This window comes from Triticum urartu, chromosome 5, assembly GCF_003073215.2.
Source record: "Triticum urartu cultivar G1812 chromosome 5, Tu2.1, whole genome shotgun sequence".
Classification (NCBI taxonomy): domain Eukaryota; kingdom Viridiplantae; phylum Streptophyta; class Magnoliopsida; order Poales; family Poaceae; genus Triticum; species Triticum urartu.
The window spans coordinates 576,365,071-576,389,200 of NC_053026.1; the positions used below are offsets into that span (position 1 = coordinate 576,365,071).

The window sequence follows — 24,130 nt, forward strand, 5'->3', positions numbered from 1 at the left end:
CCGCCGCCTCCTCCCACTTGGATGTGTCGTCCGACTCCGACGCGCCTTTGGATGAGTTGGAGTTGGTGTGGCCTCCGTCCTCGACGCGCCATATAAATGGTAATTACAAGTGAGCTACTACAAATGTAATTTAATGATCCTGTTGCATATTTTTTAAAGTTGCCGAGCGAGGCCTTAATCGTGGCAGATTTCATGCTCGGGTATAAGATAAGAAAGTAGGAAACGTACGACACACTTGACACGGATAGTCTCAACTAGTTAGTTAGCTCCACTTACCTTGGAATCTCATTCAGTTGGATGTTCAGAAATGTCTGCAACTGGATCATTAATGGAAGCTTCATGCCAAAATTTCCTTCACTAAAACGAAGAAGAAAGGCTATTTAAATATATTTACCGCATGCCCAAATGTAACTAGCCTGAAGGGCGCAAAACTCGTATCATCTGTGGGTTTCAAAACCGAAAAAACATGACTGAATTAGCATATGCCCAGTTACAAGTTACATCAGCTGTTGCTGTTCCCCAAGGCTGGGGCGACCCTATATAAAGAAGAATATCATCGCAAAGTCACACAAATTGCAGAATCGATTTGCATGCAACCTGACTACCTGGCAGACATGGCTATAATGAAGAAGCTGCTACCCGTGTTTGCTCTCGTGATGTTCCTATCATACCTCTACGTCCATGGCATCTCCGCATCCGTGATCAGCAGGGCGAACATTACTACGGAGACATGCCACCACCATGGCAGCTGCCACATCAGTGGTTTCCTGCATGGAAAATCCGGCGACTGCAACAGGGACCACGGCTCAGTCTGCTGCAAAGACGGCACTGCTACCCGCAGTTCAGGTGCTCACCCCCGGTGTCGGCCGACACGCCAGCGATCCTGACTCTGAACAGCTTCGCACGAGGTGAAGACAGAGGCGGCAAATCGTTCTGCGACAACCTCTACCACAAGGACAGCGAGCTGGTGGTGGCGCTGTCCACGGGGTGGATGCGCCTTGACGGCAAGCTAATGTGCAACAAGATGATCCACATCAACGGGAATGGGCGGGCCGTCCTGGCCAAGGTCGTCGACGAGTGCGGCTCCGTGTACGGCTGCGACGCAGAGCACAACTTTAAGCCGCCGAGACCATACAACGATGTGGACGTGTCGCCGGCGGTGTGGAAGGCGCTGGGGCTCAAGGAGAAGATAGGAGTGTTCAAGATCACTTGGTCTGATGTATGAACTATGCCATGTATGGAGACCTTGATCGCATTAAGCTACATGTAGAGGAGGTACATACACATATATAGTATGAAATTGTGTGCCCTCACTTATTATCTATACCTTTTTCTTCTTCTACTAATAAAGCAAGGTGCGTTTCATCAATTTTTTCATCCGTTCACCGCTGAAAAGATTTTTTTCTATCCAAGGTGGTACTAAATTCTTATGTGTGTTCATCTGCTACAAAAGAAGACTTTTCCAGAATTTCATACGTGGGCCGCACGCTGTGGCCCAGCAAAATCGGCCAACTTATTTCGGTCCCAGATGCACGGTTATATATTTCTCTAGAACTTGTTTGAACAGTCACTACTATAGATTAACTACACTACTATAGATTAACTAACTAACCATTGATGGGCTGCACCGGTTAAGTATATCCCTCCACGCGTAGCAAACATGACGATTCTTCCGCCTAGGTGAGTTGTTTGCTTGCATATTTCTTCGAGTCAGCGGCCTACTTTGGTTTGGAACTAGCGAAAAGATAGTGAACATGCGGGCTGATCTGGGCGAAACATGGTTCACATGGGCTGACAAACGAGGGCATGGAGATGAAATACTCTAGAGCTCTGAGGTCGAAGCATTCTAGTGATCTTAGTAAAAGAGGAAAGCGGTCTTCATGGAAAATCTAATTATATTTGTAGCTAAAAATCGATAACGGGAATTGTGTGTGATCCTTCTTCATGAGCCAGTCATCATCTCCAAAAGGTCCCCTATTATTTGAGCTCGAACTCTCATCAAGACCAAGAAAACAAGAGATTGTAATAGAAGAAATCTAATAACACCCCAAATAATGAGAATATGAGCTCTTTCTTCTTCCCCATGCTTTTTGGTAGCAAGATCCATCACTTGTACCACACGTTGCCTTTCATTTTTGAAAGCCACTAATGTTGTCTAGCTTTATTGTGAGTACTATCACGTTTACCAACATGTGTATCAAAAACACCAGGTCCATCCTCCCAATTTCTAAATCCAACCCTTGGAATTCCTCAATACCACAATTTCGCTCTATGTTATGTAAAAAGAAAGTAATATAAACAAAAGGACACATCTTTAGCAACACTACATTCGAAGCAACCGGAATGCTTCTTGAATGAATTAGCATGAAAGATTCATTGTTTTGAAGAATTTCCTTGAGGTGCTTTTTATATTTTATGATTAGTTGGTTGGCATAGACTCATATTTATATAATCCTTCTAGCAACACTCTATTGTCCAGATCTTAGCTTTAATAGGTTTCCTAAGACCTGGATAAGGTTCAATTACACCTTTACGGAATTGAACACGGTCATTACCAGGAATACAAATATTTTTACTCTCTCGAATTGACATTGTAGATGGGTTGCTTGAAGAAAAAGTCAATGATTCCATTTCTTTAGTTGTCTTAGTATGGGGTGTTCATTAAGTCCCTTCAACCGCTTGATTCCCACCATCCGAAATGACAGGTGTAGTCATCCGCATTGCGGGCACGGGTGAAGAAAATCTCATCACCTTTGTTTGTCTACAACATGAAATGAAATTGGCAAATACATCAATTTTCAGTTCAACAATACCCTGCATATATGACTGAACACACGTGCACGCACGCACACGCGCGCACACACACACATTGTTTCCAATAATTTTTTGGATCAATGCGGTTCGTACACAAAGGTCACATGTAGAATACAAATGCAAGTGGAAAGATAAAAAATTACCAAGGCCAGGCCGCCAGTCAGGTAGCGAAGCAGGGGTGGCGCAAGGCGGGTAATGACACATAGGAGAGCGGGGGCCGGGACCAAGGGGGTAGGGGCCTATCTGGGGAAGTTGCGACGGGCGAAGGTGGCGCCCGGTAGAAGGCAGGATGGCAACCTCAGCCTCGATGGCGGTCAAGCAGGGAGGCGGTGACGCAAGAATTAAAAGCCAATCGAGCATCTGCTGTGTGGATGTTATGATGCTGCTAGAAGGAGGGCGCGAGAGGGCTGGCCGGAGGGCCTTTTGCCCACGGCCGGGCAAGATGGAAGGGATTTCCTTTTTAATACTTGCTTGATTAGATTGATACATCTCCTCTCTTCATATAGAGAGGTTTACTTGACCTCTAAGTAAGCGACCCTTATCTCTAATTAACCCTAAGACTAACGGGCTATACCGCCAGCCCAGGCCATTAGGCCCATTACATACTCTAACACTACACCCCACCTGGACATGCAGCTTGTCATCGAGCTGCAGCCTAACCAACGTATAACCACGACTCGATGCAACACAAACCTAACACCTAAAACCAAGCCTTTTACATCTCGGCTTGTTTTATTACTCTCAACCTGAAATGGACCGGGACGATTTATTTTGGACTCATTGACAAAAAGTGGACACCATCCCCACGTCGGGCATGCATGTGTACAGCCACCTGGATCCCATGGACACCATCTGGACAAAAGGAGTGCATGTGTATGGCCACCTGGAAGTGGTCACAAGAGCGACCAGCAGAGGCGCCCTCGCGGCGGCTGGCGGAATGCAGTGGTGCTATGCGGTGCGCTCCTGTCGGTGACACCCCGCCGGACGGCTGTTGATCTGCACCGCAAAGAGAAGGGTGGAGCGCATGCGATGGAGAATGACGAGGAGGGGTGCGCCCACCAACCGTCGATGTCGCAGACTTTGAGGTCGCTACCTGCGGGGAAAATAGCATGCCCAAGATCCCCGACATAGTGGACGAGATCGAGGTCCTTTGCGTAGCTGGGAGGAGCGATAGCTGCAGACCACACATCTCCCGCACACGCCGACGCACTAGGAGGCCGCGCGCAGCAGCCTGCAGCCTCGCCGCCGCCGACACATGGCGGGTAGTGATCCAAGCCGGAAGCAGTGACAGCGATGGCGGGAGCTTGATCTGCTCGATGGGGACGCCCTGGGGAAGCGGTAATGGCGACAACAGGAACTTGATCTGGTGGATCGGAACACCCGCTGCCGCGGTCGATGCGGGGCCGGAGTTGACCAGCGGTGGCTGCTGCAGCAGAGCGCGGGGAGCGAAGGAGGCCGCCAGGAGCGACGGCTGCCACTGTAGCCAGGGCGAGGCGGTGGTGGCGGTGGATGGCAGCTCCAGCGGCTGCTCAACGGTCCGGCGAGTGCGGCGGGGACACCCTGGGGCAGCGGCAGCGGCTGTTGCGACGGAGCGTCGGGCACGGTGGAAGCCGCCGGGAGCGGCGGCTGCCACTGTAGCCAGGGTGGGGTGGTAGATGGCAGCTGCAGCGGCTGCTGTAGCGGCCCGACGAGCATGGCGGAGGCCGCCCCGTGCAGCGGCTGCCACGGCGGCGCGGTGGCGGCGATGGACAGCGCAACCGGGTGTGGCCCATAGGACCCGGCCAAGAACAGGCGGATCTCCTTGACCACCTGGGTTAGGTCTCGCAGCACCCCGGACACCTCCTCCGGGGTAAGGACAGCGGGAGGGGGCGCAACGGAGGATCCCGGTGCGGGCAGGAGCGGGCGCGACGGAGGATCCCGGCGCGGGCAGGAGCGGGGTGACAATCGTGGTGGTCGCCAGAGGCGATGATGTGACCGGCAGCGGAAGAGACGAGTTGGGCGGCGGTGAAGACATGATCGAACTGAAGCTAGCTCATACCAAATTGTTATGCCGCTGCTAGAAGGAGGGCGCGAGAGGGCCGGCCGGGGCCTTTAGCCCACGGCCGGGCAAGATGGAAGGGATTTCCTTCTTAATTCTTGCTTGATTAGATTGATACATCTGCTCTCTTTATATAGAGAGGTTTACTTGACCCCTAAGCAAGCGACCCTTGTCTCTAATTAACCCTAAGACTAAGTGGCTATACCGCCAGCCCACGCCATTAGGCCCATTACGTACTCTAACACTACACCCCACCTGGACATGCAGGTTGTCCTCGAGCTATAGCCTAACCAACTTATAACCATGACTCGACGCAACACAAACCTAACACCTAAAAACAAGCCTTTTACATCTCGGCTTATTTTATTACTCTCAACCTGAAATGGACTGGGACGATTTATTTTGGACCCCTTAACAAAAAGTGGACACCATCCGCACGTCGGACGTGCATGTGTACAGCCACCTGGATCCCATGGACACCATCTGGACAAAAAGGAGTGCATGTGTATGGCCACCTGGAAGTGGTCACAAGAGCGACCAGCAGAAGCGCCCTCACGGCGGATGGCGGAATGCAGTGGTGCTACGCGGTGCGCTCCTGTCGGTGACACCCTGCCTTCTCCCCTTCGGATGACTGTTGGTCTGCACCGCACAGAGAAGAGTGGAGGGCTTGCGATGCAGAATGATGAGGAGGGGAGCGGGTATTCCCAAGATTTTGAGGTCGCTGCCTATGGGGAAAATAGCATGCCCAAGATTCCCGACACAGTGGACGAGACCGAGGTCCTTTGTGCAACAGGGAGGAGCGGCAGCTGCAGACCACTGCTACCTCTTGAGCACTGCGTTGGTTTTCCCTTGAGTCCTTGTTTGTTTCGCGTGGATTGGGGGGGGGAGGGTTCGAGCGGGTATTCCTCGCGTGGCTCAGAATCCTCGCAAATACCCGTTGGCCCATTTGGTACCCGGGGTTTCGACGACCCAACCCTCTCGATTCCCCGTCGATCCATCAGTTTCCATGCGCTTCAGTACCCTCGTGACCCCCCCTCGAGGAATTGCTCGCCCGACTCGCACCGCCGCCTGATCCGAGATGCCGCCGATGACTCCTCCCAAGACGCCGCCGCCGACTCCTACCCAAGACGCCTCGACGCCGGCGATCTCCTCCGGCATACTGGAATTCTCCCCGGTGGTTAGTAACTGCAGCCCCTCCCCTCCCCTCCCCATCCTCTCCATGGCTGCCACCTCCCACACGCCCTCCGTCCGCCTCGTCCTCACCGGCAAGCACGCCAAGAACGACGTCTCCTACCTAGCTAGCTTGTGAAGAACGCCATCCTCTTCTAGCTCCTCTTCTACACTGACCCGAGAGGTCGAGATTTGTCTCAATCTGCCGGGGTGCGAGTCGCAGGGCTCGGAGCGATTGCCGTTGCGCTGCTGTTGCTGCTGCGACGAGTGCTGGTGAGACTGGCCGTGGACGCCGTGCTGCTGGCCCTTGTCATGCGGCGGGTGCTTGTGGACCTGCCTCATCTCCAGGGTGTGGATCTCCTCCATCATTGGCTTCCACAGCCTCACCCTTGCGTTGATGAACCAGTTCGACACCTGCACCGCCATTATTAACCCAACATGTCAGAAACAAAATGACATGGTAGCGGCAACAGTGACCAGCTTTGCTGCTTACCTGATTCTTTGTTAGGCCCGTTTGCTTGGCCAACATTTGCTTGTCGCCATCAGTAGGATACCTGCAAAGTTTCAACCCGAATATCAGACCAATGCAGTAGTACTATTGATTGCAACACTTTCAAAAGGGAGATGCGTATTGATGTCTACTACACAACCTTATTCTTGTAGACGTTGTTCGGCCTCCAAGTGCAGAGGTTTGTAGGACAGTAGCAAATTTCCCTCAAGTGGATGACCTAAGGTTTATCAATCCGTAGGAGGCGTAGGATGAAGATGGTCTCTCTCAAGCAACCCTGCAACCAAATAACAAAGAGTCGCTTGTGTCCCCAACACACCCAATACAATGGTAAATTGTACAGGTGCACTAGTTCGGTGAAGAGATGGTGATACAAGTGGTAAATGGATGGTAGATAAAGGCTTTTGTAATCTAAAAATATAAAAACAACAAGGTAACTAATGATAAAAGTGAGCACAAATGGTATTGCAATTTGTTGAAACAAGGCCTAGGGTTCATAATTTCACTAGTGCAAGTCCTCTCAACAATAATAACATAATTGGATCACATAACTATCGCTCAACATGCAACAAAGAGTCACTCCAAAGTCAATAATAGCGGAGAACAAACGAAGAGATCATGGTAGGGTATGAAACCACCTCAAAGTTATTCTTTCCAATCAATCCGTTGGCCTATTCCTATAAGTGTCACAAACAGCCCTAGAGTTCGTACTAGAATAACACCTTAAGACACAAATCAACCAAAACTCTAATGTCACCTAGATACTCCAATGTCACCTCAAGTATCCGTGGGTATGATTATACAATATGCATCACACAATCTCAGATTCATCTATTCAACCAACACATAGAACCTCAAAGAGTGCCCCAAAGTTTCTACCGAAGAATCATGACGAAAACGTGTGCCAACCCCTATCCATAGGTTCATGGGCGGAACCCGCAAGTTGATCACCAAAACATACATCAAGTGAATCACGTGATATCCCATTGTCACCACAGATACGCACGGCAAGACATACATCAAGTGTTCTCAAATCTTTAAAGAATCAATCCGATAAGATAACTTCAAAGGGGAAACTCAATCCATTACGAGAGAGCAGAGGGGGGAAGAAACACCATAGGATCCAAATATAATAGCAAAGCTCGCGATACATCAAGATCGTATCACCTCAAGAACACGAGAGAGAGAGATCAAACACATAGCTACTGGTACATACCCTCAGCCCCGAGGGAGAACTACTCCCTCCTCGTCATGGAGAGCACTGGGATGATGAAGATGGCCACCGAAGAGGGATTGCCCCCTCCGGCAGGGTGCCGGAATGGGTCTAGATTGGCTTTCGGTGGCTATAGAGGCTTCTGGCGGCAGAACTCCCGATCTATTGTGCTCCCCGATCGTTTTAGGGTATATGGAGATATATAGGCGGAAGAGATACGTCAGGGGAGCCACAAGGGGCCCACGAGGGTGGAGGGCGCGCCCAGGGGGGTGGGCGCACCCCCTGCCTCATGGCATGCTCGTTGCTTCCCTTACGTGGACTCCAAGTCTCCTGGGTTGCTTTCCTTTCAAAAATAAGTTCCGTGAAGTTTCAGGTCAATTGGACTCTGTTTGATTTTCCTTTTCCGCGATACTCTAAAACAAGGAAAAAACAGAAACTGGCACTGGGCTCTAGGTTATTAGGTTAGTCCCAATAATCATACAAAATAGCATATAAATGCATATAAAACATCCAAGGTTGATAATATAATAGCATGGAACAATCAAAAATTATAGATACGTTGGAGACGTATCAGCATCGCCAAGCTTAATTCCTGCTCGTCCTCGAGTAGGTAAATGATAAAAACAGAATTTTTGATGTGGAATGCTACCTAACATATTTCTCTAAGTAATTCTTATTTATTTTGGCATAAATGTTCAGATCCATAAGATTCAAGACAAAAGTTCAATATTGACATAGAAACAATAATACTTCAAGCATACTTACTAAGCAATCATGTCTTCTCAAAATAACATGGCCAAAGAAAGTTCATCCCTACAAAATCATATAGTTTGGTCATGCTCCATTTTCGTCACACAAGAATGCTCTCATCATGCACAACCCTGATGACAAGCCAAGCAATTGTTTCATACTTTAGTAATCTCAAACTTTTTTCAACTTTCACAAAATACATGAGCGTGAGCCATGGATATAGCACTATGGGTGGAATATAATATAATGAGGGGGTTATGTGGAGAAGAAAAAAAGGAGAAAGTCTCACATCGACGCGGCTATATAATCAATGGGCTAGGGAGATGCCCATCAATTGATGTCAATTCAAGGAGTAGGGATTGCCATGCAACGGATGCACTAGAGCTATAAATTTATGAAAGCTCAACAAAAGAAACTAAGTGGGTGTGCATCCAACTTGCTTGCTCACGAAGACCTAGGGCACTTGAGGAGGCCCATTGTTGGAATATACAAGCCAAGTTCTATAATGAAAAATTCCCACTAGTATATGAAAGTGACAAAACAAGAGACTCTCTATCATGAGGATTATGGTGCTACTTTGAAGCACAAGTGTGACAAAGGATAGTAGCATTGTCCCTTCTCTCTTTTTCTCTCTTTTTTTGGGCCTTCTCTTTTTTTATTCCTCACTTGGGACAATGCTCTAGAAAATGATGAGCCTTACACTTCTATTTATTTACAACTCAATGATTACAACTCGATACTAGAACAAAGTATGACTCTATATGAATGCCTCCGGCGGTGTACCGGGATATGCAATGAACCAAGAGTGACATGTATGAAATAATTATGAGCGGTGGCTTTGCCAAAAATACTATGTCAACTACATGATCATGCTAAGCAATATGACAATGATGAATGTGTCATGATAAACGGAATAGTGGAAAGTTGCATGGCAATATATTTCGGAATGACTATGGAAATGCCATAAAAGGTAGGTATGGTGGCTGTTTTGAGGAAGATATAAGGAGGTTTATGTGTGACAGAGCATATCATATCACGGGGTTTGGATGCACCGGCGAAGTTTGCACCAACTCTCAATGTGAGAAAGGGCAATGCACGGTACCGAAGAGGCTAGCAATGATGGAAGGGTAAGAGTGCGTATAATCCATGGACTCAACATTAGTCATAAAGAACTCACATACTTATTGCAAAAATCTACAAGTCATCAAAAATCAAGCATTATGTGCATGCTCCTAGGGGGATAGATTGGTAGGAAAAGACCATCGCTCGTCCCCGACCGCCACTTATAAGGAAGACAATCAAATAACATCTCATGTTTCAAATTTGTTACACAACGTTTACCATACGTGCATGCTACGGGACTTGCAAACCTCAACACCAGTATTCCTCAAATTCTCAACTACTCAACTAGCACGACTTTGATATTATTACCTCCATATCTCAAAACAATCATGAAGTATCAAACTTCTCATAGTATTCAATGCAGTCTATATGAAAGTTTTTATTATACCCATCTTGGATGCCCATCATATTAGGACTAAATTCATAACCAAAGCAAATTACCATGATGTTTAGGACTCTCAAAATAATATAAGTGAAGCATGAGAGTTCATCTATTTCTACAAAATAAAACCACCACCGTGCTCTAAAAGGATATAAGTAAAGCACTAGAGCAAATGACAAACTACTCCGAAAGATATAAGTGAAGATCAATGAGTAGTCGAATAATTATGCAACTATATGAAGACTCTCTAACATTTAAGAATTTCAGATCTTGGTATTTTATTCAAACAGCAAGCAAAACAAAATAAAATAAAATGACGCTCCAAGCAAAACACATATCATGTGGCGAATAAAAATAGAGCTCCAAGTAAAGTTACCGATGAACGAAGACGAAAGAGGGGATGCCTTCCGGGGCATCCCCAAGCTTAGGCTCTTGGTTGTCCTTGAATATTACCTTGGGGTGCCTTGGGCATCCCCAAGTTTAGGCTCTTGGTTGTCCTTGAATATTACCTTGGGGTGCCTTGGGCATCCCCAAGCTTAGGCTTGTGCCACTCCTTATTCCATAGTCCATCGAATCTTTACCCAAAACTTGAAAACTTCACAACACAAAACTTAACAGAAAACTCGTAAGCTCCGTTAGTATAAGAAAATAAAATCACCACTTAGGTACTGTGGTGAACTCATTCTAAATTCATATTGGTGTAATATCTACTGTATTCCAACTTCTCTATGGTTCATACCCTCCAATACTACTCATAGATTCATCAAAATAAGCAAACAATACAATGAAAACAGAATCTGTCAAAAACAGAACAGTCTGTAGTAATCTGTAGGTTTAGACCACTTCTTGAACTCATAAAATTCTCAAATAAATTGGTGGACCTGAGTAATTTATCTATTAATCATCTTCAAAAATAATTAACTAAATAGCACTCTCCAATAAAACATGGCAGCAATTCTCGTGAGCGCTAAAGTTTCTGTTTTTATAGCAAGATCAACAAGACTTTCCCCAAGTCTTCCCAAAGGTTCTACTTTGCGCAAACACTAATTAAAAGCATAAACCACATCTAAACAGAGGCTAGATGAATTATTTATTACTAAATAGGAACAAAAAGCAAGGGACAAAAATAAAATTGGGTTGCCTCCCAACAAGCGCTATCGTTTAACGCCCCTAGCTAGGCATGATGATTTCAATGATGCTCACATAAAAGATTAGAATTGAAACATAAAGAGAGCATCATGAATAATATGACTAGCACATTTAAGTATAACTCTCTTCCTATGCATAGGTATTTTGTGAGCAAACAACTTATGGGAACAATAATCAACTAGCATAGGAAGGCAAACAAGCATAACTTCAAAACTTTAAGCACATAGAGAGGAAACTTGATATTATTGCAATTCCTACAAGCATATATTCCTCCCTCATAATAATTTTCATTAGAATCATGAATGAATTCAACAATATAACCATCACATAAAGCATTCTTTTCATGATCTACAAGCATAGCATTTTATTACTCTCCACATAAGCAAAATTCTTCTCATGAATAGTAGTGGGAGCAAACTTAACAAAATAACTATCATGTGAGGCATAATCCAATTGAAAACTAAAATCATAATGACAAGTTTCATGGATATCATTATTCTTTATAGCATACAAGTCATCACAATAATCATCATAGATAGCAACTTTGTTCTCATAATCAATTGGAACCTCTTCCGGAATAGTAGATTCATCACAAAATAAAGTCAAGGCCTCTCCAAATCCACTTTCATCAATATAATCATCATAAATAGGAGGCATGCTTTCATCATAATAAATTTTCTCCTCAAAACTTTGGGGACAAAAAATATCATCTTCATCAAACATAGCTTCCCCAAGCTTGTGGCTTTGCATATCATTAGCATCATGGATATTCAAGGAACTCATACTAACAACATTGAAATCATGCTCATCATTCAAATATTTAGTGCCAAACATTCTAATGCATTCTTCCTCTAGCACTTGAGCACAAATTTCCTTCCCATGATACTCATGAAAGATATTAAAAAGATGAAGCGTGTGAGGTAAACTCAATACCATTTATATAGTTTTCTTTTATAAACTAAACTAGTGATAAAACAAGAAACTAAACGACTCGATTGCAAGATCTAAAGATATACCTTCAAGTGATAACCTCCCCGGCAACGGCGCCAGAAAGAGCTTGATGTCCACTACACAACCTTCTTCTTGTAGACGTTGTTGGGCCTTGACGGTGTCCTGGACTAGGGGGTACTCACCACATCGTCTCCCGATCAGTTAGATTGGGCCGAGGACCCCCATGGCCGTATACTCAAGGGCCAGTTTGGACAACTGCCGCATACAAGGAAGATTCCACAAGACTTGGTAGTCAAGACAAGGACTCCTCCCCCACCAGCGTATTCGGCTAGGACTCTTGTTATCCTAGGCCTCTGGTGCATTATATAAACCAGGGCCAGGCTAGTCGATAGAGATACAAACAATCATAGGCTAGCTTCTAGGGTTTAGCCTCTACGATCTCGTGGTAGATCAACTCTTGTAATGCTCATATCATCAAGATCAATCAAGCATGACGTATGGTATTACCTCCATCAAGAGGGCCCGAACCTGGGTAAACATTGTGTCCCCCGCCTCCTGTTACCATCCGCCTTAGACGCACAGTTCGGGACCCCCTACCCAAGATCCGCCGGTTTTGACACCGACAATGGTGCTTTCATTGAGAGTTCCGCTGTGTGATCGACAAAAGGATCGATGGCAAGTCTGCATGTCAACTGCGATGCCGGCATCTTCATCGCTGGCTCGACTGGTCACCTTGGCTCGACCGAGGACCGTGCTCCATCTCCGATCGTCATGTTTGGATGAGGGCCTTCATCAACATCAACTCCGATCTCTATCAAGATCATGGAGGAATCATCCATGGAGCTCGGGGGCTCAACGTCAACATTGCCCTCGGGTGACCGTGTTGTTTTTCCGAACAGAGAACTTGTATCCGCTGCCACCACCTCTTAGAGCATCGCTTTAACGATCCCTTTGGTGGAATTGTGCGGAATTAAGTCTACAACAACCATGCAAAATTTCGTTGAGTTCCGATGGAGGAATCTCCGGCAATCTACGATATACCAGAGCCCTATCAAATATTGACGGGAATCTGGACGAGTTTAGGGCATGGTCTCCAGCACCTAGCTCGGACGTCGTTTGGAAGATTCAACCATTGATTGGCTACGGAATTTCTATATCTAACACCCCTCAGAATTTCAGCTCGATCCGATCGTCCAAACTCCGGGAACCTTCCGATTAGTGCATCACTTTCCGGGTCTGTTTTCTGCGTGAATACGGATCCGACCGGAATTCACGTTTCTTTATGAACGTGACATGGGACAACCTTCTTAAAGGAATTTTCTCCTAAGGTATTGTACGTTGTTTTTAAACACGTGCCCATAAAATTTTAAGCCTCCTCTGAGGTAATCTTTACTATCATGCTGGTGTCAAACCAGTCCGGCAATACTGCTCCACGGCTACCGACCTGCGCTAGACACGTCGTCGCTTTTGAGCCGAGCTCAACTTCTTCGGATCATCATCTCGGCGAGCGAACAAGATTTTGGAATCACCAAGGATAAATCACCACCAACATCACCGCCCCACGGAATACACGGAGCGAGAACACAGGCATCGCCTCATGGTCACTTCATCAAACCGTCATTGACCGCGTCACAAGTTACAACCTGCGTCCGCATGGCCGCACTGTTGCTTCTTCAAGCCGATGTCCATCACGCCGAACTGCTTCAACACCTCGGCTGACATGGCAGCTGCAACTTCTCCTTACCGACCTGCTCCGTCTCCTCGGCTAGACCGAGGGCTTGACCATCTCTTCATCAACTTACTTCGGAGACTTCGGCGTCACCAGCCGACCAGCTTCATCACATTAGCTGGACCATGGGCTTTTCCTCGGTGAGCCAACCTTTGCTAGCATCGCCATGCCACCGCTTCATCACCCATCAGGCAATGGGTATGCGGATCGAGCCCCAATTTTGGGAGTAACCTTTCTCCAGATTGCTACAACAGATAAACCAGGTGTTATTAATCCTAGTATTTTTTTCTTGCTTGGGTTTATTTTTTCCAAGGAATTATTACTCTGCTTTGTTTCATCATCTATACATAGGTCTATCAAATGGTGGGCCGCATGGTGGTTCGGTCAGTTTTCATATACAGTTTGGCGAATGCCGCATCTGGAACTCAAACCGGCCTGCGAATTCAGGCTTGGCCACGCCTTCACCGTGTCACGCCGACGCGCTGCATCGACATGACTTCGGCGCCAGGCCACATCTCTTTTAATAAATTATTTTTGCGAAAAGCAATTATCTTTTTTGGACCGCACTATTTTATGTGTGTAGGTGATTGACTTCGACTGCGTCACGTGATCTCTTTGGCAAGCCGACGCCGTCGTCACAATCGGCGTAAATCGGCCCGCGTGATCACCATGTTGGTCGTGTTGTCATACCGACGTGTTCGGTTGCCTCGGGGACTTCAGCATCGCCGAGAGAGCTCTACCTCATCGAGTGTTCGGCGCACAGGCCATATTTCTTTTATTACTCACCTTGCATAAATTATTGATTATGCAACAATTTATTATTATTATTATTATTCATATTATCACTGGCTTGCACTATTTTCTATGCACATGTAGATAATCCGGGCAGTGCTGTCACCACGGCGTACCGACGTACCACGTCACCGCGGCTGGCCGGGGGCTTCGTCATCACTTCATTAACACACGCTGGGGGCTTCGGCGTCACACAGCCGGCCTGCTCCGTCGCCGCAGTCGGACTGGGGTTTTCACCTCGCCCATCGACTATGTTGTGTCACCACTTCATCAAGCCATGTTCTTTACTCGGACATCTCGGGACCGGCTTGGGGGCTGGGATCCCGTCCCACCACAATCTCGGCCTGCGTCATCAACATCGAGCACATTAACCAGCTAAGTCGCTTTCATGCTCAAAAACTTTCAGTTTTAAATTTTGTTTGGTTCGACCAAGCATTATACTTTTCGGCACAAAGTTGTTTGTGACGAAGTTCCTTGTCAAAACTTTGTATGTGACTCACATATTCAGATACCCCGTTTATTTGGGGGCTCCCTTGATGGAGCTTTTCCTCTTGCATATGATTATACTTGTACGGCTTCGTTCCTTGTTCGTCTATTACGCCACAATATGCACCATATTGACCTAAGCGATTTGCAAGCTGGGTTGCCTCGCTCCTGTGTTTACCCCTACATTCCCGATTGTTCGGCTAGGGAGTAAAGGGAGCACCTCTGTGATTGTCACGACCGGGTCATCCGAGCTCTGAACTCAGACTGGGTGAAGCCGAAAGCTAGTGCTCTTATTGTTTTCAATCATGGTTTGCATACAACGGAACTCATGAGTACAAAAAATCTATTGCACAAGTCTCATAGTAATAATGAGCACCGAAGAAAGGTATCGGTGGGGGTACTATTTTCTTCGAAGATGATTCTTACACTTCGTTACGAATATAGCATAAGTTCCCTGGGCGCGATTTGTCTGTTACAGCCTTATGGCCTGATTGCCTGGTCATCGGAAACACTGTCGATACTCTCGACAGGCGGAGTACATGACACTTTTCGGCCCTTGGCCGAAGAGGGAGAAGCCGATGGTTGGTTAAGACACGTTTAAAGTTCGGGTGAACACATATATGATATAAGTACTTCGGTACATACAATCATTATACATAAAATTCTTTTACCCAAGTCACTTGGGGGCTCTTAAAATTTATATATGAGCTGTAAATGTGTTTTCTTCTTGGTCATTGTAAAAACACGACAGAAGCACAATTTTTTTCTTTCTCTTCCAATTTTTGGATTGGCACTGAACACTTCATCTTGTTCGGACGTCATGTTTTTACTGGCGTTTTTTGGTTTTCCAAGCTTTTGGCACTTTTAATCTATTTGTGTGTTTTCAGCACAAGTTTCGCAGTGCAACGCCAGACACCTTTAAAGATTCGGCAAAAATATTCTCGGATATTGCTATATATGCATCGGTTTCGAATTGTGTCTTCGGTCAATAGTTGGGTTGCCCGGCTCCTGCGCTTGCCTCCTACATTCCGCTTTGGTCAGCTAGGTGTGCAAAGGGAGAACCACTGCGATTGTGCTTCCAGCTCACATGGTTAAGCACCTCAGTGGAGAAAGCCAAAAACCGACTGTCACAATAAGCATAAACTGGTCAGCGATCCGATGACTGTGTTAAATGATGGGCCATTCATAACATTGGCTGAAGTGTTTACGGCTTGACCTCGACTGTCGCCGAACACTACCGGGGGCTAGTAACTGGCCTCCCAAACTAAATCCTCAATATTTTGCTCTTACATTAGAGCTGAGGTTTCATGATCATGCTTAGCATGACAACCCAAAGAAAGGAACCGATAGCGGGACTATTTTCTTTGAAAGATATTTCTTATGTTAAACAGTAATATAACATATCTCTCTGTGTACCTTTGTTTATAAAACCGTATGGCCAGATTGCCTTGTTTGTCGTAAGTCTTTGCCCTCATAAAGGCTTTATAAAGTAGGACAAACACTCCTCGGCTACTGGCCGAGGAGGTGGAAACCGATGGTCGGTCAACAAAGTTTTGTACAATGCGGATCCGAGCATTAATGACGTAAAGTACTTGGATACATAGAGTCATTACACATAATTTGTGATTTTACTATGGATATCAATCCTTAATTTGGCCACCCGTGCCCACATTAAGGCTCGGGGGCTACTGGGATTCAGTCTTATTATTTACAAATATTAAAGGGGCACATCGATCCCTTGATCTGGTGTTGCCACCCGACCAGTGTCTCGGGGGCTACAGCATTGCATGTCCAATGCATAAAATTTTAAGTGCAATACATTTTCCGAAGAGATTTTGATCCTCAGGTTGGTCGGCCGCACCCAACCTAAGTCTCGAGGACTGAGCATGCCGCTTTGTGTGTCCCGAAGTATTCTGCCGAGCTAGGACTTGATCCTCAGGCTGATTTTGCAAATCAACCTGAGTCTCAGCGGCTACTGGGATTAGCGGTCTTATGTCATCCTTCAGGTGCATCTCGGGTTTTAGACCGATACACACCTTGAGGGCTACTGGCTATATATCTCGGCAGAGAATAAATTGCACCAATCAAAAATATTGACAAAAAGCGGCCCGCAGTCGGGGTGGTTCACCACCTCGGAAGCAGTCCGACATAAAGCTCGGGCGCTAGTGGCTGGCTCCATAGAGGGCATTTCCAGCATTAAGCTCGGCTAAACTCCTTCAACTTTTTTTAACCAAGGTGATTCATGACACCTCGGATATAGTCCGGCGTTGGAGCTCGGATACAGTCCGGCGATGGAGCTTGGACATAGTCCGGCGTTGGAGCTCGAAAGCGGTCCGGCGTTGGTGCTCGTCTGCAAAAGATACCACAAATATAGCCCGGCGTTGGAGCTCGGACGCAAGAGGACGCTGCCGCCCGGGAACAACTTCAAACCCGAGGTGTGGCATAAAAATAACAAGGCATTGATAAAGGCCAGAAACTTAAAGGGGCTCCTCGGATACCCGACGTATAAACTCTTCGGATGCATGTTGGTGATCCTCAAGATCAAAGAAGATTTGTTGAACCAGTTTTAAAGACCGACGACCGAATATGAAGAACGGTTCAGAAGAATCGAGGAGTGTCCCCAACTTGAAGACCGGTGCAGGGGGCTACTAACGGTGTCCTGGGCTAGGGGGTACTCACCACGTCGTCTCCCGGTCAGTTAGATTGGGCCGAGGACCCCCATGGCCGCATACTCACGGGCCAATTTGGACACCTGCCGCATACAAGGAAGATTCCACAAGACTTGGTGGTCAAGACAAGGACTCCTCCCCCACCGGCGTATTCGGCTAGGACTCTTATTATCCTAGGCCTCTGGTGAATTATATAAACCAAGGCCAGGCTAGTCGATAGAGATACAAACAATCATACCATAGGCTAGCTTCTAGGGTTTAGCCTCTACGATCTTGTGGTAGATCAACTCTTGTAATACTCATATCATCAAGATCAATCAAGCAGGACGTAGGGTATTACCTCCATCAAGAGGGCCCGAACCTGGGTAAACATCATGTCCCCCGCCTCTTGTTACCATCCGCCTTAGACGCACAGTTCGGGACCCCCTACCCGAGATCCGCCGGTTTTGACACCGACAGGCCTACAAGTGCAGAGGTTTGTAGGACAGTAGCAAATTTCCCTCAAGTGGATGGCCTAAGGTTTATCAATCCGTAGGAGGCATAGGATGAAGATGGTCTCTCTCAAGCAACCCTGCAACCAAATAACAAAGAGTCTCTTGTGTCCCCAACAGACCCAATACAATGGTAAATTGTATAGGTGCACTAGTTCGGCGAAGAGATGGTGATACAAGTGGTATATGGATGGTAGATAATGGTTTATGTAATCTGAAAATTTAAAAACAGCAAGGTAACTAATGATAAAAGTGAGCACAAACGGTATTGCAATTTGTTGAAACAAGGCCTAGGGTTCATACTTTCACTAGTGCAAGTCCTCTCAACAATAATAACATAATTGGATCACATAACTATCCCTCAACATGCAACAAAGAGTCACTCCAAAGTCACTAATAGCGGAGAACAAACGAAGAGATCATGGTAGGGTACGAAACCACCTCAAAGTTATTCTTTCCAATCAATCCGTTGGGCTATTCCTGTAAGTGTCACAAACAGCCCTAGAGTTCTTACTAGAATAACACCTTAAGACACAAATAACCAAAACCCTAATGTCACCTAGATACTCCAATGTCACCTCAAGTATCCGTGGGTATGATTATACGATATGCATCACACAATCTCAGATTCATCTATTCAACCAACACATAGAACCTCAAAGAGTGCCCCAAAGTTTCTACCGGAGAATCACGACGAAAACATGTGCCAACCCCTATGCATAGGTTCATGGGTGGAACCCGCAAGTAGATCACCAAAACATACATCAAGTGAATCACGTGATATCCCATTGAAACCACATATACGCACGGCAAGACATACATCAAGTGTTCTCAAATCTTTAAAGACTCAATCCGATAAGATAACTTCAAAGGGGAAACTCAATCCATTAGAAGAGAGTAGAGGGGGAAGAAACATCATAGGATCCAAATATAATAGCAAAGCTCGCGATACATCAAGATCGTATCACCTCAAGAACACGAGAGGGAGAGAGATCAAACACATAGCTACTGGTACATACCCGCAGCCCCGAGGGAGAACTACTCCCTCCTCGTCATGGAGAGCACCGAGATGATGAAGATGGCCACCGAAGAGGGATTGCGCCCTCTGGCAGGGTGCCAGAGCGGGTCTAGATTGTCTTTAGGTGGCTACGGAGGCTTCTGGCGGCGGAACTCCCGATCTATTGTGCTTCCCGATCGTTTTAGGGTATATGGAGAGATATATAGGCGGGAGAGATACGTCAGGGGAGCCACGAGGGGCCCACGAGGGTGGAGGGCGCGCCTAGGGGGGTGGGCGCGCCCTCCTGCCTCGTGGCTTCATCGTTGCTTCCCTTACGTGGACTCCAAGTCTCCCGGGTTGATTTCCTTCCAAAAATATGTTCCGTGAAGTTTCAGGTCAATTGGACTCCGTTTGATTTTCCTTTTCTGTGATACTCTAAAACAAGGTGAAAACAGAAACTGGCACTGGGCTCTAGGTTAATAGGTTAGTCCCAAAAATCATATGAAATAGCATATAAATGCATATAAAACATCCAAGGTTGATAATATAATAGCATGGAACAATCAAAAAGTCTAGATACGTTGGAGACGTATCACGTATCTGTTTTTCCTGTTTCCAATCTTTACCTTCAACTCTTGCAATTGTTAGTAAATGATTCTTACTCTCAGATGTACCATGATAACAACTACACTAGTACAAAATAGGATGCAGATAGACAAAAGATGGTTTACAGTATTTGTTCTTATGAAGAAAGAAAGAGTTGCTATAGAAAAGTACATGATCGCAGTCACCACTTAGTAGTGTGAAGTCATCTGCAATTAGAACTCACTGGCTAGTTCACTGCTTTTAGAAGATTGCAATTTCTGCTCATATTTGATTTTAATCTACTTGGAGACTTTGGAGGTGTCTATGCCATTGAAGCCCATGTAATATTGGTGTGTTGTAGCAACAAACTGCTCAGCCCATGTAATCAAAGCCTAGGAATGGAATGAGCGATGCGGCCCAGAAAAGAACTAGCAGTCAGTTTAGGCTACAAATGTTTGCAGCAAACATTCAGTTGCATATAGGATGTGTCTCTTTTGTTCCTAGCATTGTTGTATCTTAATATTTCTTTCATTTACTACATCCTTGTAATCTAGGGAACCATATCTGCAAGCTAGAGTTTAGTCTATATATTTTTGCAGAGTTTATAAATCTATGTAGAATAATTAGGATTCAACAAGCGTAAACCTGTTACTTCCCTTGCCAGTGAATTGACCTAATGAAATGAATGTAGTTTATACCTGATTGTTGTTGTTTATTCAAGGGAAAAGTCTCTTTGATTTTGGTCTTGATTCTAATTGTCCATCTTCTGCATGTATTGGAACGAACCATCCTACGATGTTTCTATTCAAATGTGTGTGTCGTCAGATTAAAATAATGATGAAATTCTGGTACTTATAATACTTATGACGAAATGTGTTTGACTCTTATTTTCATAGCCTGCCGCTTGGATCCTTGTTGGGGTGGACGAGTTACCTACTTCTTGGGAACATATTGCCATGTCAAACTTCGGTAAGCTACATAAGCTTCTTGGCATCTTGAGCTTGTTTCTTTGCCGAAGTAGTATATCATACTTGATAGCTCTTGGTCATTGCACATCTTGGCACACTGATGATATAATATTCTAGATCATTATGTATGTCTTATGAATAGAGTTCTTATTTGTTGCTTGTTTACTCTAGTTTTAGTGCCAAGATGAACTCCGAGATTATCATCGAATTAGGAAGAGGAGAAGTGAGGATGATGAAGATATGATGTCCTTTATTCTGCCTGTATTGCATTGAATGCGTAATAGAGGACCAGTCGAGAGAAAATAGCGACATAGCTCTATCCTATATGGCAAGAAGCGTGTTGACAATATCCTTAGAGGGCATGTTAAGAATTGCCTCGTAGCTTATAGGATGGAGCCACGTATCTTTCGGGCTTTGGCATCTTATCTTAGAAGAGAAAATCTGATATCCGATACAAGAATTAAGGTGGAGGAGAAGTTAGCCTTTTTCCTATACATGGTGTCTCACAATGCGTCTTATGAAGATCTCCAGCTAGAATTTCAGCATAGTGGACAAATATTTCATGAGTACATCAATGAGTTCTTCAACATCGTCCCTGTCTTAGCTAGTCGATTTCTGAAGCCTCCGAACATTGATGAGCCACATCCAAAAATCTCCACCGACACAAGATTTTATCCTTACTTCCAGGTTTCCATTTTTAACGCTTCCACAATTCCTTTTCTTATCTAACTAAATAGTTCTTTATTGACCTGCAATCTTTGCTTCCAGAACTATTTAAGAGCCATTGATGGGTCACATGTTCCTATAACCGCAACACCTGGGATTGCTGCTCCATTTCGGAATAGGAAGGGTACCTTGAGTCATAATATTATGGTTGCATGCGACTTCGATTTAAAATTCACTTTCATATCATGTGGCTAGGAGGGTTCAGCTACGGATGCGAGGGTTCTTCATTCTGCAATGAGCAAGGGATTTAAAGTACCTGAGGGAAAGTTTTACCTAGTTGACGGGGGTTATGCAAACACTCAGTCATTTCTCACACATTATCGGGGTGTCCGGTATCATTTGAAGGAATTTGGTCATAGACATCCTCGGCCACAAAACCACAAGGAATTGTTCAATCATCGGCATGCTGTTCTACGGAACCATGTGGAAAGGTCCCTAGGAATTCTTAAAAAGCGCTTCCCAATTCTTCATGTCGGCACACTGCATTCAATCGAGAACCAAGTGAAACTTCCCGCAGCTGTCGCAGTTCTTCACAATATCATCAAAATGGAGAATGGTGACGAGACATGGCTTGACAACCAGCCCGATAACATAGCGCCAAATGCTTTTGTTGATCTCCCGAATGGCGACGAGAATAACTACGGGAACAATGACTTAGGGACACTCTAAGGGATGAAATCGCAATGCAAATGTGGGAAGCATACCATCCTGAATAGCCAACACGATGGTGTGTGTTTTTATGATATATATACATATACTAGTTAATTAACTTCTCTTGTCTTCATCATCTAATAATGTGTGCGTGTTGAAATGCAGATATGTATCCAAAGGGGTCCCCAAAGTACAATCTCATGAAAGCAAGTGAGAAAAAATCTTCACATGGTGCCAATAAGCCATCACCCAAAATTAAAAAGACACCTCCAAGAGGTATTTGGTCTACTTAATCTCCATTTCTCAGATCTTGCCAATTAAGTTCTATGCTTGCTGTTATGTTTGGTGAATGATATCTTTCAATACTACATGTAGTGGTGCATTATAGCAGAAACAAGTATATAACAGGAGTATATAGACTACTAGAGTATTATTTAGCTCACAGTTTTCCCAAAAGAAGTACTGCTCACTTATTATGTTTCATCAATGGTATGACACAATCACTAGTAGAGTATAAATTAGAGAATAAAGTAGCAGATGTAGGTCACACAACTCACTCTACTATAGATAATGAATAACTCACTCTTATCATGTTGTTGGAAGTTTTCACTAGTCCTCCTAAAGTTTATCACTATTTGTTTTCAAAATGAATGATAGCAACTCCTATTATCATGTTGAGCATTAAGTTTGAACAATGTAAATTTGTGTTGGTGTAGTTAAAAAGCCAAGAGCTCAATGGAACCCAGCTTTGGAAAAGGGCTTGGTTGAGATACTTCAGGAGCACAACACTCCGTACCATAGGGGACGGAATGGTTGGTCAACTGAAGCGTGGAATAGGATGGCTGATTTTTCATGAAAGATATGGCCACACTAATTTTACAAAGATATAGATTCTGGAAAAGCAGAAAGACTTGAAAGCTCAATACCGACTTATTAAGGATGCTCGCAAACAGAGCGTGTCAGCTAGAACTATCATACACACATGATAGATGCTGACGTGCATCTTTGGCAAAACTTGATGACTGTAAGTTCTGAAGGAAATATGCCCTAGAGGCAATAATAAAGTTATTATTTATTTCCTTATAATCATGATAAATGTTTATTATTCATGCTAGAATTGTATTAATCGGAAACATAATACATGTGTGAATACATAGACAAACAAAGTGTCACTAGTATGCCTCTACTTAACTAGCTCGTTAATCAAAGATGGTTATGTTTCCTAACCATGAATAATGAGTTGTTATTTGATTAACAAGGTCACATCATTAGTTGAATGATCTGATTGACATGACCCATTCCATTAGCTTAGCACCCGATCATTTAGTATGTTGCTATTGCTTTTCTTCATGACTTATACATGTTCCTATGACTATGAGATTATGCAACTCCCGTTTGCCGGAGGAACACTTTGTGTGCTACCAAACGTCACAACGTAACTGGGTGATTATAAAGGTGCTCTACAGGTGTCTCCAAAGGTACATGTTGGGTTGGCGTATTTCGAGATTAGGATTTGTCACTCTGATTGTCGGAGAGGTATCTCTGGGCCCTCTCGGTAATGCACATCACTTAAGCCTTGCAAGCATTGCAACTAATGAGTTAGTTGCGGGATGATGTATTATGGAACGAGTAAAGAGACTTGCTGGTAACGAGATTGAACTAGGTATTGGATACCGACGATCGAATCTCGGGTAAGTAACATACCGATGACAAAGGGAACAACGTATGTTGTTATGCGGTCTGACCGATAAAGATCTTCGTAGAATATGTAGGAGCCAATATGGGCATCCAGGTCCCGCTATTGGTTATTGATCGGAGACATGTCTCGGTCATGTCTACATTGTTCTCGAACCCGCAGGGTCCGCACGCTTAAGGTTACGATGACAGTTACATTATGAGTTTATGCATTTTGATGTACCGAAGTTAGTTTGGAGTCCCG

General features: G+C 45.1%; 1 pseudogene; it reads left to right on the forward strand.

The window, feature by feature from the left end:
* Window positions 1–614: 614 nt before the first annotated feature.
* LOC125506087 lies at window positions 615–1,225 on the forward strand (annotated as a pseudogene).
* The last annotated feature ends 22,905 nt before the right edge of the window (window positions 1,226–24,130 follow it).